The sequence below is a fragment of the Sturnira hondurensis genome, unplaced genomic scaffold (genome assembly GCF_014824575.4).
Source record: "Sturnira hondurensis isolate 20B ecotype Veracruz unplaced genomic scaffold, ASM1482457v3 Scaffold0006413, whole genome shotgun sequence".
Taxonomy (NCBI): domain Eukaryota; kingdom Metazoa; phylum Chordata; class Mammalia; order Chiroptera; family Phyllostomidae; genus Sturnira; species Sturnira hondurensis.
Genome location: NW_028079044.1, coordinates 13157148 through 13176301, shown reverse-complemented (window position 1 = coordinate 13176301; position 19154 = coordinate 13157148).

Here is a 19154-nt window from a genome sequence, read left to right as displayed (position 1 = left end):
GCTGACACATGGTACAAATGCAAAAGGTACAAAATATGTACAGTGAAAAATATGTCTTTCTCTCTCCTCTGTTCCCCAGTTACTCTCCTGGGAGGCAACCAGTTTTGACAGAATCAATCCTTGCCCTCCCCTTTCCTCCCTCCCCTCCTCTTCATTATTGGCTGAGGTACATCAAGGCAAGCTCTCTTTACTGAGTAATGATACACACCTTCCTTTTTATATGCACTAGAAACATCATACACACACATATGTGTATATATATATATATATATATATATATATATAGAGAGAGAGAGAGAGAGAGAGAAACTTTATTGTCCATAATAACTTCTTGCTAAAAAGCCCCCATTCCTGAAAACACTAGATCTTGCCGATTAAAAATATCTCAGTCACTTGAGGTTTAAAATAGTCTCTCAGGAAATCACTCAGTCTCTCAGTGTTTCTCCCTTATCCCAGAATTCTCCTCTTCCTTTTTTTTTTAATTCATAAAGGCAACATACTGTCTTTTTAAAAAGATTTTATTTATTTATTTTTAGAGGGGAAGGGAAGAAGAGAAGTATCAATGTATGGTTGCCTCTCATGAGTCCCCTGCTGGGAACTGGCCTGCAACCCAGGCATGTACCCTGACTGGGAATCGAACCACGATCATGTGGTTCACAGGCCCACACTCAATCCACTGAGCTACGCCAGCCAGGGAGGGATCTCCTCTTCCCTTTCCCCTTTCCAAAATATGGCCCAGGTGGAGGAGAAGCTATCGGGGAGTAACAGGAAAAGTCAGCCAACCTCCAAGACTTTGCAGCCTCCCTTGGTGAAGAAATTGCTCTCTCTGGCTTTGGGCCTACATTGATTCTAGCTACTGACAGTCACGGTCCCTTTCACCATCCTCAGTGGTCAAGGCCACACCTTGTACTTTCTTGACTCAAGGCCAGGCCTCTTCCAGCCCACTCATCCTATCAGCATTCTCCCACTGGATCCCCTACAGACCATGCACGGTCCCCCAGGAGGGCCTGCCTGACTGGAGGCCCTGCCTGAAGGCCTCTCATTGCCTAACTAGCACTTCCATTTCTCTGTATTTGGCCTACTTCCAAACGGAAATGGGGTACATGCTTCTGCTTTAGGACTCCCCCACCACTCATGTGGGGCAACCCTGTGCCTATACCCTCTGAATCACCTCCCTTCCTGTCTGCTGCTTAAACTTTTATCTTCCTTTCCAGTCATGGCAAAATGGCTCTGACATCACATCCTGTGTTCTTCACGGCACCATCTAAGATGTGTTCAGGGGCGGTCCTCCAAGCTCTCTCACACCAGGGTATACTCTCTCAAGTATATATATTTTTTCTTTCAGCAAAGTCTGGCTTTGGCTAATCATATGCATTTGATTTCAAACTTTTCTCTTGTTATGATTTTTTTTAAATTCTATTTTGAAACTCAAAGCTAAGTGATAACTTTTTTCCTTGCCATGACTCAATGCATGCCATTGACTCAGTGGGTGGGGAGCCAGGGACAAGGGTTTTGTGGGAAGGCAAATTGTTGGTTGAATATCTCACAAATGTGTTCTCTATTACACCAGCATAAGGTTTCCAGTGAGGGCTGAAGGGAAGCCAATGTCAGTGTGCTAAATGCGACAAAATTTTTATGTTGTGACACAGGTACACCTTCACATGAAAACTTCATGGTCTTCAAAGTGAACACATTAAAAACTGAACTATTGATTCTACCACTATCCACATAATCACTTGGGTACAAACTTGAGCCATTCTGGATTCTTCTCTTTTTTTTCACACCCCCACATTTAATCCATCTGCTCCTTAGGACTACTAAAGGGAAGGGGAGGCATTTAACAGTGGCCTCATTGAACTCTTAGGCCAACCCACCAGTGTCTGTCACTGGACTTCCACCATTATCTTCTTTCTGGTCGCCCCATTGCTATGTTTGACATCTTATCATCCATTTTCTACGAAGTAGCCAGGCTTGTCTTTTTAAAATTCAAAATAGATCACAGATTTCCCTACTTTAAACACTTCAGTAGCTTCCCTTTGTCCTTTGACCTGGCCCTGCCTCCCTCTTCAGCCTCATCTCCTTGTTTTCATTCCAAGCCTTCCTTCTTCCTGTTCCAGCCACACTGCCCATCTCTTTGCCTTTAAATACACCAGGCTCGTTTCTACCCCAGGTCTTTGCACTTACTACTACTTTGCTAGTAGAGCTCTTCTTTAGATTGTCACACTGCTGCCTCCTTCTCAGCCTTCAGGTCTCAACTCAGATGCCATCAAGTAGCCTCACCAGGTACCATCTACTATATTACCATATTTTATCTTCTTCATATTGCTCTGTTACTGAAATTGTATGTTCATTTGTTTACATATTTATTAGCTATCTCTCCCTCACTTGGAATGTACCCACCTTGGACAGATACTCAGTTTGCCTTCTTCAGCATTGTATTTTTTTGCATTAAACAGTGCCTGGTGCATAGTAAACAATCAGTAAATATTTGTGGACTTAAACCAACTAATTTTGATCAGAAGGGAAAAAGAGGAAGGCAATATTTTTCTAACTCCACAAGCTCTAGTACCTTTTTATTAGTTTATCATTTAGAAGAAACCATCCAATTCCACTAGTTTCTTTTGAAGAGAATCAAAAGATTAATGTGGCTTTCTAGTGAAAAACTTGGTGGCAGGACAGAACTATCATCTATATTTATGCCAGAAAAAAAAGCAGCCTTTTCAAATAATTGAGTCAGATCAAAGTATAAATTGTTAGTGTCATTTGCCAGGTACAAAATTTGAATGATTGCATGTGTGTTGGTGTGTGCTAACCTGCTGCAGATCATCTGCTATTTTAGGGTCCCTGATTGCTAAAGGTTATTTACTTGATTTCTTTCGTTTCAAGTGTGGCTGAAGAGGCAGAGCTGATCAGAGGCAAGATGGAAAAAGAGAGATAATGTTAATGATTTTTCAGTCACATTATGAAACATTTACCAATAGTCTTTAGGTATTTCTTGTACTTTCAAAATTGAAAACTAAGCTCTCCTTGAAATGTGCTAAAAAATTCAATAATTAATATACTGGAAAGTCTTGAACAGCTACATAAACCCTGAAGCAAGGACTTTAAAACTCTGCTCTAGGTGACGTTTTAGAAAAAAGATGCAGGGAAATAATGCCTCATCTTGGTCAGAATAGAGGAGGCCAAATATACTTCTTTCCTGGTGTCATAGAGTCTGAAATTTCTACCATTAGGACTTCATTTTTTATCTTGGCATTCTCTTCTAAAATACATACATTCCTGGAAAATATGTTAGACTAATTTATGAAGATATTGAAACTAATTAGATCCATGTTCCTTCCAGTGGGAGAAATGACCAGTAATCAAGTCCTGAAACAGAAAGGGAGAGATGTATTTGGGGAGACTAGAAACACCAACTGTATTTTCTCTGAACCTAGAATTGACCAGTGCTGTACAGCAGTTGTTGAATGACTTTGGATAATAATATTATGGGGAAAGTGATTTAAGAGTAAGTTTTGTGAAGTGAATTACTTAATTTGAGAAAATGGATTTAAAAAACTCAAGGGTTGCTATGCAATATGAATTTTAATGGATTTTTTCCCAGTTAGGGTCCCAATAGGAAGCAGATGGCATACTTAAATTAGTATAATTTGAGGAGTTTTTTTCCAAACTGATTATTGACAAGAGGTTTGGTGTATTGCAACAGAAACCAAAAGGATAGTCTAGGAACTAGATGCTAGAAGCAGCAGCCAGGGTGACGCCTTTAGGCCTTGAGGGAGAGATTATCAGAAGTTGGAAGAGAAGTGTCATTGGGAGCAGACCACCATGAGTGGAGCCATGGCTTTAACAGAGCCAAGCAGAGGCAACCTCACTGGGAAAAACCCAAGGGCATGAATACCTTGACCTCTTCTCTCTTCCTCAAGGGCCTTCTGCAAGGGCTCCCTGCTGGCCAAACGCCACTGGATGTGAAAGGGAAAAGTAGTACATCCTTGAAAGTTTAGCCTCCCCAGCAGAGAAAAATATAGAAAAGAGTAAAAAGTGCAAATGGAAGAGGTCTGGCATGATGATAAGAGGTGCTGAGGAAGAGCCATTCCACATGCCTGCCCCTTCCCATTGCAAACTTTTAGAGGAAAGCCATTTAGGCCTGGAAAGTAAAGGATGTGTCCTAACATCAGATAGGGGGTTTTGATTGATATCTTGGACTTAATCTATTTTATGCATCAAGACTATATTTCTAGCCCTGGCCAGTGCAGCTAAGTGGTAACTGAGAGATTGCGGGCTCAGTTTCTAGTCAGGGCAAATGCCTAGGTTGCAGGTTCATTCCTGGTCTGGGTGCAGCCTGTGCCACCCCTGGTTCCAGCACGGATCCCCAGTCTGGGTGCATACAAAGGCAACCAGTCAATGCTTCTCTCATAGATGTTTCTCTCAATGTTTCTCTCTCTCCCTTAGCCTCCCTCTTCCTTCCTCTCTCTTTCTCTGAAAGCAGAGGAAAATGTCCTCAAGTGATTGAGGATAATAAACAAACAAACGAAAAATAACAACAACCTGTGTTTCTAACTAAAATTGACAGTTGATGATGTCAAGGTAGCCAGATAATTAAAGGTCCTGTCAGAATTTATATCCCAGAGCAGAGAAAGGAGAACTTGCTCTCCCCAACACACACCCTACTTTATATATATACAAGAGAACATTGGGGACAAAAATAGATGAATAAGTTTGTGTTTTGATTAGATCAGAGAATTGCATTTATTCAACTTACCCCTTATAGATATTTACCAACTTTCTTACTTCACAAGTAACAAAACTGAATTCCAGGGAGTTTGATTCACATGCCCCATTGCACACGCCAATCCAAACTAGAAGTATGAACCGAGACATCTGTAGGATATGTAGCTACAGGCTAACACATTGGGGTGAGTTTCAACAAGGTGACAGATGTTGATTAGCAGCCGTTACCCTTAGGTGACACCGTAAATGGTGAGTGGGGAAGTCTCACTGGCCAGACCAGGTGTCCTTGGTACAGTGACTTGTAGCTCTGCAAGGTTTAGATCTTAGCTTTGTGATTCAGTAACTCAGTTACTGAGTTATTTCATTTATTCATCCAAGAATAACCAGGTCCTGATGAAGTCATGTATTTGCCAACCTCACAACCGATTTACTGGCAAATCAAAATGCCTATTGAATCACCCTCAGAAATGGTATTGTCAAAAAGACAAGCCTGGTGTCAGCTGGTCAACATTCTATAATGGAATGTTTGGAGAAAGAATATAGACAAATCAGATGTTCACTTTTATTCTCAGGAAAATGATTCGAAGTATAAATTCCACTGATAGTGGATCAAAGACATAAAAATCGTATGTAAATGACAACATATACAATTAATGTAATGCTTTACTGACCAAAGGACCTGCACTTTTACAAATTCCTGGGTATTTTTTTATAATCCTCTCCTGAGGATATGCTTTATTGATACTAGAAAGAGAGGAAGGGAGAAAGGCAGAGAGAGAGACATTGATGTAAGAGAGAAACATGGAAGGGTTGCCTCCCATATGAGCTCCAACTGGAAATCGAACCCGCAACGTTGTTGTGCATGTGACAGTGCTCCAACCAACGGAGCCAGCTTGTCAGGGCTCCTGGAGACCTTGATGTGTACATTCTGCAGTGTGATCAAACCTTGACATCATAAAACTTTGATTCACCAGAACTGAATTAGATCCCTTAATTTAAAAGAATTTCTTTTGGTACATGTTCCAGTTATTAGTTTATTTCTTCCCAACTCCAAATCCACCCGCCACTGTCTTGCTTTGTGACACCAGAGCTGAACCCTGTAAACATGTGTCCTTTGCGGCTGCAGGGATGCTCTGTCTGTAAAGAACGCGGATGACCACTGCAGGAGGAAAGTATTTCTCCTCTCTGTTCCGATGTGCCCGTCCTCTGGCAAAGCAAACAAATTGCCCAATAGAAACTGTTAAAGGAAAAAGTACACAATGACACTTTGTCAATGTCAGAAACATCCAAACCTGTGGAGAATTTTTGTAGCTTATTCAGTCAACCTGACAACATATGCTGGCGAGTAAAATCTCAAGTGCTCCAGAGAATAACAGCTTTTGCAGCTTCTTTTATGCATTTGAAATTAAGGAGGGGGCCTAACAAAGATAACATGGAGAAAAAAAGGTGGGAGAAAGAAAGATGGGGGTTGGATTACAGGGTAGTTAAGATTATTTGCTCTCTGGAGGTGGTTATGTCTTAGAAGCAGAGAGAGGATCTGAAAGTATGGTTCGCACATTAGAAGGAGGGGTCTGAAAAGAGGCATTTCAAAGATGTGTTAACCTAGATGCACAGAAAAAAAAATGGACAGGGCAAAGACAAAGCAAACTGAATTAGATCCCTTGATTTAAAAGAATTTCTTTTGGTACATGTTCCAAAGATAAAGATCCCTTTATCTTTGCTTAAGACAAAGATAAACCTTTTACTAAAAAAGTTATATGTGGAGTGTGATACCTACCAAATAATGTGTGAGGTTAGTTTCTATAGAACCCTTTTTTCATCCACAGCTTGTTAATGATGGTAAGGCAGACTTTCTTCAGGCCCTTCGTTTTAGAGCCACCACTGTAATGGGACTTAGCAGTGGGGGAGGGAGACAGGGCTCAATTCCGAAACAGTGGGCAAGTGGGGATTTATAGACAAGGAGCTGGGTGGGGGTCAGTGAATGGGAAATTACTAAAAGGAAACATCAGGGTAAAGAGACCTAACAGGATTCTTACTGAAGGTAGACTGGGTGATCCGACATCACATAGGGGATTGTGGAGGATGAGGAATCTGATCAGATATTGAGGGTGAGCAGATATTGAGGGTTGGGGGTGGGAGTTCTGGTTAAATTGACTTAGTAGGGTTCTTGCTAAAAGTGAATTTTCCAAGGAAGTACTGTACTACACAGATGGACCTAGGAGAAGGTTCAGAAGACTGACTGAAGTTTGGTCAAGCAAAGAATCTCTGTCAAAACACTGACAAAGCATATGAATAGTCAATTCTCAGAAGTGGAAACCCAAATGACTAAAAAGGGTTGAAGAAAAGTACATCACTAGCAAACAGAGAAATGCATAGTAAGACTATTTGGGATACCACCTCACGCCCACATATATGAAAGTTGGACAATGATCTGGCAGTCTTAGCAAAACTGTGGGGGAAACAAGAACCCTCCTGGGCTGCTGATGTGACTATAATTAGATACAATTATTCTAGAGAGCACTTTGCCAGTATTTGAGTGTGTGTGTACACACATGCTCACATGCAATCAGTGACGCAGGAATCCCTCTCCACACAGGTGCATAAGAAGAAGTGTATGAAGATGTTTATCACATAGTTATTTGTGGTACAAGGGAGTTAGAAACAATCTAGATATCCAGAGCTAGAGGAATAGATATGTTAAAAGTATCGGACACATAATGCGGAATCTTATGCAGCCGTTCAAAGAAATGAGCTACATGTGCATAAAGAAACATGGAGAGAACTTAAAAACAGCATTGTGTAAAAAAGCAATAAACAGAATAAGAGTCTTTGAACAACACAGAATTGAAACAGATACATTCATAGAAAGGCATTACCTAAAAAACAACCCGGGCTTTGTGAGCATCGAAGCGTGTGTGAAATACATCAGAGTAGCTGCAGATACTAGAGATAAAGAAAGAAAATAAGAAAATAAAACAAGAAAATAGTAAAATAAAATAAGAAAAAGCCTCATGTGTGAGGAGGGTGATTAACTCAAATCTTTGCACTTAAAGTTCAAAAGAAAAGAAAGAACTAAATCTTATCTTTCTAGAAATCTTTCAGTCCTTAAGTGAGATGTGATGCCTGCTGTTTAAGATAACGTAAACTGCTGTGTGTGTGGCTTATCCATGTAGCCAGTTCTTCCTGGTCTCTGGGGACACTTGAGCAAAGCACATACCTGTGAAAGGCCAGAGGGTGGAAATAAAATAAAGAGAGTGGAGAATACACCTGTAAATTGAACTCTATAAACCAAAGCCTCAGTGCAGCTTTCTTTATGAAACTACAAATGCATCTACTAAGAATGAACATGCTGTGGTATCAGATCAGTGAGCCTAGCTTGGTTATTTCCATCAGGCAAAAAGAAAAGTTATTTGAAATATTATCTAACTATGAAAATCAGAATAGAGACAAACAGGTAGCTCCAAGATATCTGCAAAAGCAATTTAGTTGGCAAAGGAGGATTATTTGGCATCATCAGGCAATATAAAATGCATCTACACATATGTATGTGTACATATATGTATGTATGCATATATACACATATACACACATACATCTTTTTAAACTGATCATCTCAGGATTCTGTTTGCTTGAAAATGCCTTCAGTCAAACAGGAAACACAAATCCTGGTTTGATTCCAAGACTCTTTCTTTTTGAGACCGTCAGGTTTGTTCTCTTGCAGGGGCTGACAGTGACCAAGGCTGGATATTTCTCAGAAGGGCTTGTCTCATCCAACCCTTGCAGCTGCAAACACCACCTGTGGAACAAATCTGGTGCCCTTTTCCAGTTCATTGACTCTCGTCTCCAACTGCCTGCCTAGACAGATGATGGCTGGGAATTTGCCTGTCTTTTGTTTTTCATGAGCTTTAAAACTGTAGTCCCCTAACTATAGTCCCCTAACTATTTCATTTGGGAGGGAAGTCACACTCCCAAGTGAGCAGAAACTGCTTTTTAATGAAAGCCTGAGAGGTAGGAACATGAGGGAGGAAGGGCAAGAACACTTCATTCTTTGGTGTTATATTATCACTTGATCCTTCCTCTGAGTTACCTTTTGTAATTTAAAAAAATCATTTTATATAACCATTAAAGTGAATGATTCATACACTGTATTCACTCAGGACACTAAGATATTTGAAAACATTTTGGGTTGCCATTTTTATTTGGCGATCATTTTATAGTGGACTCACCTATAGGTTTAACTAAAAGAACATCAAGGTATCCTTTAACAGCACACCAAATATTATTTATCTTATAAAGAAAATTAACTTTAAAATGTATACACACCGAAGAGAATATAACTTTTTAAAAGTATAGAAAGACATGCTACTAAAGTAAAACTATCACAAAATCTCTTAGAATTTTATAGGGGAAAGAACCGTACTTAGCACTCACTGAGCAGTTCTCAGCCTCTTTACCATTTCCTGCCTCCGTTCCACCACACTTCGAAGCATCACTCCCACACATGAGTCTCACCTGGGGATGGCAAACATGGTGTAGTTTGAAAAGATACCCCTTTTCTTTCCCCATACCAAGTTTATTCACTTTTAGAGACCATTTGGTGCTAATTCTTGGTAAAAGTAATACAGGCTCAGTTCGTTTGACTGTGCTTCACTTTATTACGCTTCAGAGGTATTGCATTTTACAAATGGAAGGCAAGACCCCCCACCAGCAAAGGTTTCAACTGGCTTTATCACTATACTTGCTTTATTAACGGAGGAGCAAACCCACATATATCTCTGATTTTGCCTGTAGTGTGACTCACAGACTTTCCATTTTGTCAACCAGACTGTGCTTCACTTTGAACTGGATAACGTAAGATAGCCGTCTACGGGGCCATGAACGCAAAACAACTGAGTCTCCATCTACAGAGAACCAGTAAGTACCTGGACATTGTTAATTTTCCTTTTTAACCTTATAATTAAATTCCACGTTTTTCTGCTATTGATTGAAGTATTTAACATCCAATTTAAAAGATTTTGATGGGCTATTAGTATACAATATTTGCTATATTATCAAAAGCCAAAAACGTTATTAATCAATTAACAATTTTCACAATGTAGTATCTGGCTTTGATTTAAAAAATTTTATTACACATACTCATGTAGAAAAGTTACAGAATACAGCTGAACAAAAAGAGAAAACAATTTTTATGATCTTACCACCTAAAGAATCAGCATTTTTCCATACGTACTTCTAGTCTTCATTTTCATCTTAAACAACAATATTTTACTTAAAAATTTTCACCTAAATAGACTTGCTTCTACAAAGGTGAGCTTCTGAGAAACCCATGTCCTTTGTGCAGACAGTAGATTTTGCTTTGGGGGGAAAGGAAGTGGCTCACATCCTGGCTAACAGGGGCTCATTGTTACTCTATCAGCATTGGCACAAAGCCTTCTTCAGCCGGAGAAACTATTATGTGACAGAGAATTCAAGACTTGGGCCTGTCTTAGGAGAAAGTGGATTAAAAGACAGTGTGTGCTAGACATTTTCCAGGTCTTCTCTCTAATTATTATTACCCAGTACAACCTGTGTTTGAATCCCAGTTGAACCTTCCAAGCCAGGTAACCATAGAGCAATTATGAAGCTCCTCTCTGCCGCAGTTTTCTTATCTGTCAAATTGTGATAATAATAGTACTAACCTTACTGAGTCCTTGCAAAGAGTTATTATGACAGAGTCCCTAGTGCCTGGCCTGCGGTAAGGTTTCAACAAATGCCGGCAGCAGTGCCATTATGGTCGTCGATTGCATGAAATACTCCATTTGAAACTCCCACCACATGTAGGAATTATTATTACAATACTTAAGTATTACAGGGAGGGTTTGTTCTTACCCACCCACCTTTTCACTTGGCAGTGCTCCCTGGTGTTCTCCTGTAGCTCGATGCTATTCAGTAGAACTTTCTGTGATCATAGATATGGGCAATAATCTGTACTCTTCAATATGGTAAACACTAGCCATATGGAGCTCTTAAAGTGTGGCTAATACAACTAAGGGATTTAATTCTTAGTTTTAATTTTGTTCAATTTTAATTAATTTAAATAGTCACAGCTAGTTCCTTGATTTCTGCCTGTTCTTACCTCTCTTGTCACCCCAATTGCCTTTATATGCAAAGCAAATCCATCTGTAAGGACTTTAGTAAATGGCTCCTCGTTCACACTGAGTTTTGAATAGCAGAGTTCTCTACATAGTACCTTCTTGATAAATGGTAAAATATAATCTTATTATTAAGAAAATAGAAACAAACTGGATATATTTCCAATGTCAAGCTTCTCTGCCAAGTCCGGTTTTCCACTAAACACTTTGCAAACTTGAATGAAAAGAATTTAATAATTTTTCCAAAAAGCATTTGGCAGAATAGCTTAAGAGGCTGTTTCACAGATCTGGAATGAAAGGGGGTTACTTCTGCTACCAAACACCCTCCCTCACAACACACGGCTGGGTAATTCTTGCTCTGCTCAAATTCTATGTTTTGGGGCAAATTCTACTCCTCCCTGTGGACTCTTACTCAGAGCCCATTCTGAACCTCAGGCTGACGTGCCTTCACCCACCACACTTGGTGTTGAGTCGGAGTTTCACCAGGTTCTCTGAGGGCAGCCAGTGAGGAACTCCGAGCCAGTGGGGCTGGGTCTGGGAAGTGAGCCTACACCCTCTTTTCCAGGCTCCAGGGTCCCTCTGTCATGAAGCCAATCTTAACTTCTGGCCCTAGATAAACCAACTGACAATTATATCAAAGAAAAGCTGTAGCAATTTTGCATTAGGTAAACCTAGCTCTTCTCTCCTGAGGAAAGGCTGCCACCTGCTGTAATACATTAGCATTGGGCTTTTCCAAGGTCACCGAACAACCACTTCCTCCACATGAAATTAATGTATGCACAACCCCACCTGCCTTCACTTGTGTGTCAGGAATGTAAAGAGGAGCGCAAACTAGGATCATGCCTTTTAATTCCTTAATGTATGGCAAAAAAACCAAACTCATTCATATAAAAGATGCCCAGGAGGAACTAGCATCACTATCTCTGGATATAAGGGTGTTCTTTTCTCACAACTCAGCAGTACTGTTTCTAAATTAGCACATAGTAACCTTCATAAAATCTCTGCTAAGAGGCTTATTATTTCCTTGATCCTTCTAAGTCTGTGAATCTTTATCTATTCTTCACAGCTCTGGTAAGACTTTGGTAGGTAAAAGGATAAGAGAAAAATAACAATTGATAGTTCTCAGGGGAGCACTCCGATTTTCTGCAAAAATTCCTAAACTCTATTTCCCTTTCTCCACCCACACCCTGCTTCCATTTATCACCCACCAGCTGCTGTGGTCTACTTGCACACACACACAATTTTCCATTGGTTTTGCTCACCATTGTCTTCCCAGCAAAAAGTGCTCACCACTCCCCTTCCCTTTCCCTAAATTATGGCTTTATATCTGGGGCCTTACCATACAAAGAGTTGCTTAGGGGTTCCAATGTTGACTAAACTCAAATATAAACAAGCTGACATTTACAACAAAAAATCCAGTAGCCCAAACATTGGCAATATGAGAAAAATAAAGCCTGGCATCAATAACTTTTAAGCAAAAATAACGGAAGGAATAGCTGGTTTTCACTTTGTAGAGTCTGTGGCACTGACATGGCTGATACACATATAAAATGTCTGGATAGCCATTGCCAACCTCTTCAGGAAACTTTTCCTCACTGCCTCACTGCAAGTCACTGGTGAGCTTTGGATCGCCCCCCAACATCTCCTGGCCACATTTACAGGCTGAAAGAAGCAGACTTTGGAGGCAGGAAAGGACTGAAATATTTTTGTTAGTGTAGGAGAAGGCTTTTAAAAAGTTGCATCAATATCAAAAGAAATGAACCCTTGTAGTATCTGATGTTTCTGCATATTTGTGTGTGTGTGCTTTTTTGAAGTAAGTTTTTAAAGGCATTTTATCTATTGTAATATTATAACAACACTAAATGTGTATAATTCCACTTCCCTAGCTTTTATTTTATGTTAGCTTTGACAGTTTTTTCAGCTGCATTCCTTTCACATACAATTTTGTAATCTATGCAGAATTTTTAATGTCTTGAATATTTCTTTGAATTGCTATATCAAAATTTACATAATTATTCCCAGTAACTAAGGATTTAGTTTCCCAATTTTTCATTTTAGTTAATTCTGAACTATCTTTGAGAAAATGCTGTTTTCCTTCTTCTAAGTTAACTCACCATCCATTACAGTGCAGGGGCATGTAGTAAATGCTTAGTAAATGTTTGTTGTAGAAGCACATTACTGATAATAAATTTTTAAGAATGAAAATGTAGGGGTCAAAGATTAAAACAATTCTGGCTTATACAAACTTAATGTTTCTTTTCTCTTTGCAAGATCATTTTATTTACTTGCAACACAAACTTAATGTCTCAATACAGCTTACTACACAACTTTCATCAGATAAGAGTTCAGCATATCATTTCTATCGATACATCTTTTTAAATCTTGTTAATTAACGAGAAGTCAAGGTATGAATAGTACTGATGAAGTCAAAGGACATAAAGGGTCTGAATCAATGTGGAAAATGTAGACCATGTTCTTTTAAAGTCTATACTTGACTATAGTTTAATTTTTCATTTCTTCAGGTCCAATTTCTAACTTGCAAGGCAGAACATGTAGTTGGGTCATTTAACCTCCCAGATTAGAACACTTTAGGTGGTTTGAGGTTATTGACTTTAACTGAAAGCACTAACATTAGACAGAAATGGCCAGGGTGTCCAACCTTTTGGCATCTCTGGGCCACACTGAAAGAATAATTCTCTTGGGCCACACATTAAACACACAAACACTAATGAAAACTGATGAGCAAAAAAAAAAAGGTTTTAAGTAAATCTATGATTTTTGTGTTGGGTTGCAGTCATAAATATTTTGGGCCACATGTGGCCCATGGGCTGAGGGTTGAACAACCCTATAAGGGTGAGATATGAGCAAGAGAGGAAGGTCAAGGTCAGGAGGCCCTAGAACTGGGCTACTCAGACTGAAGTGTCCAGACCAGCTGCATCAGCATCACCTGGGAAGTTAAAAATAAGTGCAGATGTCAGGAATGCAGAAGCCTAGATCTACTGAATCCAAATCTGTAGTTTTAACAAGAGATCCAGGTGATTGTTGTGTTCCTTAAGTTGGAGAAGCAGTGCTCTTGACAATGAAAACTGCTGTTGCCAGTTGTCTATGGGCTTTCACAGAAAAGAGAGCCCACTGGGAACATTAGGACATAAATCTAAAGACAACAAAGAGCCCACTACAGCTTTAATTTGGGTGGTTCTTTTGGAAACATTCTTGATAATACAGCCTGGCTTTTAAAGAAATAAAATATTTTATAGGGAGCTTTAAGCATAAGCTTATTCATGTCTCACAGCAACCCAGACTTTTTCTTTTTAAAAAAATGTATTTTATTGATTATGCTATTATAGTTGTCCTAGTATTTTCCCCTTTGCCCCCTACCTGGTACCCCCATTCCTTCCAGCAATCCCCTGACTTAGTTCATGTCCATGGGTCATGCAGAGAAGTTCTTTGGCTACTCCATTTCCTATACAGTTCTTAATATCCGCCTGTCTATTTTGTACCCACCAATTTGTATTTCTTAATCCATGCACCTTCTGTCCATTCTCTCAATTTCCACTCACATGTGATAACCCTCCAAATAATTTCCATATCTATGATTCTGTTCCTGTTCTGCTTGTTTGCTTAGTTTGTTTTTTAGATTCAACTGTTGACAGTTGTGAATTCGTTGCCATGTTAATGATCATAGTTTTGATCTTCTTTTTTTTATATAACTCCCTTTAGTATTTCACATAATAATGGCTTGGTGATAACAAACTCCTTTAATTTTACCTTGTCTGGGAAGCACTTTATCTGCCCTTCCATTGTAAATGATAGCCTTGCTGGATAGACTAATCTAGGTTGTAGGTCCTTGCTTTTCACCACTTTGAATACTCCTTGCCAGTCCCTTCTAGACTATAAAGTTTCTTCTGAGAAATCAGCTGACAGTCTTATGGGAACTCCTTTGTAGATGACTCTCTGCTTTTTCTCTTGCTGCTTTTAAGATTTTTCATCTTTAATCTTTGGCATTTTAATTATGATGTGTCTTGGTGTGCTCCTCTTTGGGTCTATCTTGTTTGGGACTCTCTGTGTTTCCTGGGTTTGTATATCTATTTCCTTCAGCATATTAGGGACGTTTTCTTTCATTATTTTTTAAAACAAGTTTTCAATTTCTTGCTCTTCCTCTTCTCCTCCTAGGACCCCTAAGATTTGGATGTTGGTATGTTTAAAGGTGTCCCAGAGGCTCCTAAGTCTATCCTTATTTTTCTTTGATTTTTTTTTCTGTTCTGATTGAATGCTTTTTTCTTCCTTATGTTTCAAATAATTGATTTGATTCTCAGCTTCATCCCCTCCATTGTTGATTCCCTGTAGATTTTTCTTTATTTCACTTAAAGCAGCCTTCATTGCTTCCTGGGTCTTTTTTTGTGCTGTTGAAGTACCTGGTGAGTTCCTGGAGCATCCTGATAATCAGTACTTTGAACTGTGCATCTAATAGGTTGCTCATCTCCATTTCATTTAGTTCTTTTTCTGGAGTTTTATTCTGCTCTTTTATTTGAGCCATATTTCTTTGTCTTCTCATTTTGGCAGCCTCCCTGTGTTTGTTTCTCTGTATTAGGTAGAGCTGCTTTGACTCCCTGTCTTAGTAGTGTGGCCTATCATTGAAAAGCTCACCTGTAAGTTGTATAGGATGAGGCCTTAGGTAATCACTGAGGCAGGGCAATCCATGTCACTGCTCTGATGCTTTGTGTAGGGGATGGCTCAAATAAAAGAGTCCACTCAGAGAGTGGACAAAGTTTCTGCCTGGCCTCTGGAGTTTTGCCAGGAGGAAGCTTCCTCTCAGCACCTGCCCTGTTGCCAGTCACTTCAATTTCTCCCAGTATGCCACTGGTACCTTCCCAGTGTTTTGCCCTGGTGCTGAATCCCAGAGGGGTAAGTCCTAAATCCACTCAATGCCCTTTAAGAGGAGTTTCCTGAGAATCCTGCAGTTTCTTCTTCTGCCCCAACTCCCACTAGTTTTTACAGCCAGAAGTTATGGGGACTTATCTTTCTGGCACTGGAACCCTGGGCTTAGTGGTCTGGTCTGGGGCTGGGATCCCTCATTCCCAAGGTATCCTTCTCTATTTTTGTCAACCACACATGGTAGTGGGACTGCTCATTATGTGTCTCTGTGCCTCTCTTAACCCCTACACCTCTCACCTCTCTATGCATCTCTGCCTCTCCTACATGTGACTTCTTAAATCCTTGGTTGTCGAATTTTCATACAGCTTGATTTTCTGAAAATTTGGGTGATAATCATCTTACAGTTCAGTTGTAATTTTTGCTGTAGCTGTGTAAGGAGGCGAGGCATGTTTACCTATACCTCTGTCTTGACTGGAAGCCCAGACTTTTTCAAGTATAGATTTTATTTAAATCATCCTAGCAGACAACAAATTATCTGATTTCTAAAATCCTCTAGAGGTGATTTTTCAACAACCTTTGCTAAAACTCCTCTTGCCTCCAATTAAAATAACTTGGTTCTCTATGAGATTTAAGTTTCTTAAAAGCAAGGAACTTGGTTTACTTATATCAGAGGTTGTCATAATTAGCTCTTTGATCCACTCGCATCAGAGTTGTCTATCCTGGGGTAACTATTTTAAAATGTGCAATGATTTGGATCTTAATTCAGTCCTCCGAATCAGAATCTCTGGGTTTGGGGCTTAAGAATCTATGTTTAAATAATCTGACCAGTCGATTCCAATGCACAACAAAGTTTGAGGACCATAATCTTTCTGGTTTTAGCAGAAAGCTGGACACCTGAGCAATGATTTTTAAATTTGAATGGACAATGGAATCACCTGGAATATTTTAAAGAAACAGAGATGGGTGGGATGCTTTCCCAAAGATTTTTATTAAATTAGCCTGCTGTAAATCTCCTGGGCATTGAAAACCACTGATTAGGTGCTTCAATAAATATTTATCTCATTGTACATGTCATTCACTTTGTGTGGAAAGAGAAATGGCAAGAGGTTAAAATATACATAGTGTCACAAGCAGGGGCAAAGTCCTTGGCCAGCTGGTCAGGGAGTGAAAGAAGAAAGATTGGAAGATCAGGGATGAGATCGATGGTGGGATAGCCAGATGGGAGTGGGATATGAAGTAGGTATGAATATTGCATGTTAATACCCACTGGAGATAATCTACCATACAAGAGACATTAAGCAACATACCAACAAAATAATTCAGCTGGTTGACTTCAGTCAGCCTCTATCATGAGATTCTAGTGCTAAATGATAAACATATAAACAGAGCAGCCAGGGTGGCAGCATGGAGGCCAGGCAAGGGCCCCAAGGCAGGGGCTCTCTGTGGGGTCAGCTGAAGCAGCTGAAACTGCATCACAGTCCCACTTCTCCGTCTGTCCAGTCCTGCCCACTCCTTTTCCCTTCTGCAGGTGTTGACCCCAAGAGCACCTCCTAGTAAAATCCCTGCGTGGTAATCCCTGAGTCTACTTCCCAGGGAACTCAACTTGCAACAACTGGCAATGCCAAGTATTGATGATGATGTGGAACCATTATAATTCTTATAAACTGCTTGTGGGAGTGTAATTTTGTACATATATTTTAGAAAACTGAGAGAACCTACTAAAACTGAACATAATCATACCCTGCTATCCAGTGATGCTACTCCTAGGTATATACAGAAGAGAAATGCAGATATATGTGCAGTAAAAGACGTGTACAAGAATGATCATAGTCACACTGTTTGCAATAGCTAAAAGTTGGAAACACCCCAGATATCCATCAATAGAATGGTTAAAAACCTAAGGAATTTTCACACAACAAAACACTCTATAGTGACGAGACCAAACAGATTATTATTATGCATGACATGGATAAATATTACAAGCATAATGTTGAGTGAAGTAAGCCAGACACCAAACAATATGCTGTCATTTATATATGTAAAGTTTGTAATGTAATTCTATGTATATAAAGTTCAAAAACAAGCAAAACTATTGGGATAGCCAAATAGTTCTTTTGGTTTTTTTTCTGTATGATGGTTCTAATAGTGCTTAGTTGTCTTTAAATTCATTAGATTGTATTGTGACAACTGTCATATCAGCATGCATTTTTAAAAACTTATTAAAATGGGTGATTTTTTGTGTGTAGCTATTTGAATATTGAAGATGGAAGAAAACATGCAACATTTTTGGTATAATATGCTTTATTTTTTCAAGAAAGATAAAAAAGCAACTGAAATGCAAAAATAAGATTTGCACAATGTATAGAGAAGGTATTATGACTGATCGAACATGTAAAAAATGGTTTGTGAAGTTTTGTGCTGGAGATTTCTTGCTAGATGATGCTCCACAGTTGGGTGGACCAGTTGAAATTGATAGCGATAAAATCAAGACATTAATTAAGAATAATCATTGTTATACCACATGAGAAATAGCCAACAACTCAAAATATCCAAATCAATAAAGTTATTGGTGAAAATTAAAAATGTGTATTTTATTTTATGGAAAAAGCCATACAGACTTTTTGGCCAACCCAATATATATATATATGTATGCATCAATAAAAAGTCCTTACTTGTTAGAGAAACATACTAATGTGTTCGTGATAATATGATACCTGAAATTTTCTTTTTTAAGAAAGCTTCTCAAAAATGGTTAGGTATGGTATAGCTGCCACTAAAATATAGAATGTTAATAATTCTTAAGCTGTATGATAAATGCATGGAATTCATTATTCTATTCTCTTTACTTTTGTATATTTGAATACTTTTATAATAAAAAGTTTTTAAAAATTATGGGTGAAATGTTAATCTTAGGGTGGAGAAAGGCATAAAACCCAAAAGATATAAATGAAAAAAAATTATTATGGCTTCAACACCCATTCCTTCTTGCCTTCCATCTTAAGGCTGTAAAGTAAAATGCTGGCGTTGCTAGTCCCCTGGCACTGAGCCTGTCTATGTGACCTAATGCTGGTTACTGAGGGGTAGGGAGAAATCATACATTGTAGACACATACAAAGTAATACAAATCAAATGTCAATGAGATGTCATCTATTTTTCACCCAGTAGATTGATAAAGATCAAAAAGTTTGTTGATACCATGTGTTGCTGGCTGTTTAAGGACACAGTTGTTCCCTTACACCAGGGGTGTCAAACTCATTTTCACAGGGGCCACATCAGCCTCACAGTTGCCTTTGAAGGGCCAAGTGTAATTTTAGGACTGTGTACATGTAACTACTCCTTAACAATTAAGCTAGAGCTTAACACAAATTGTACATTTAAAAATAAATAAATAAAAGAGAGCTCAACTGTTAAGCGCTGCTG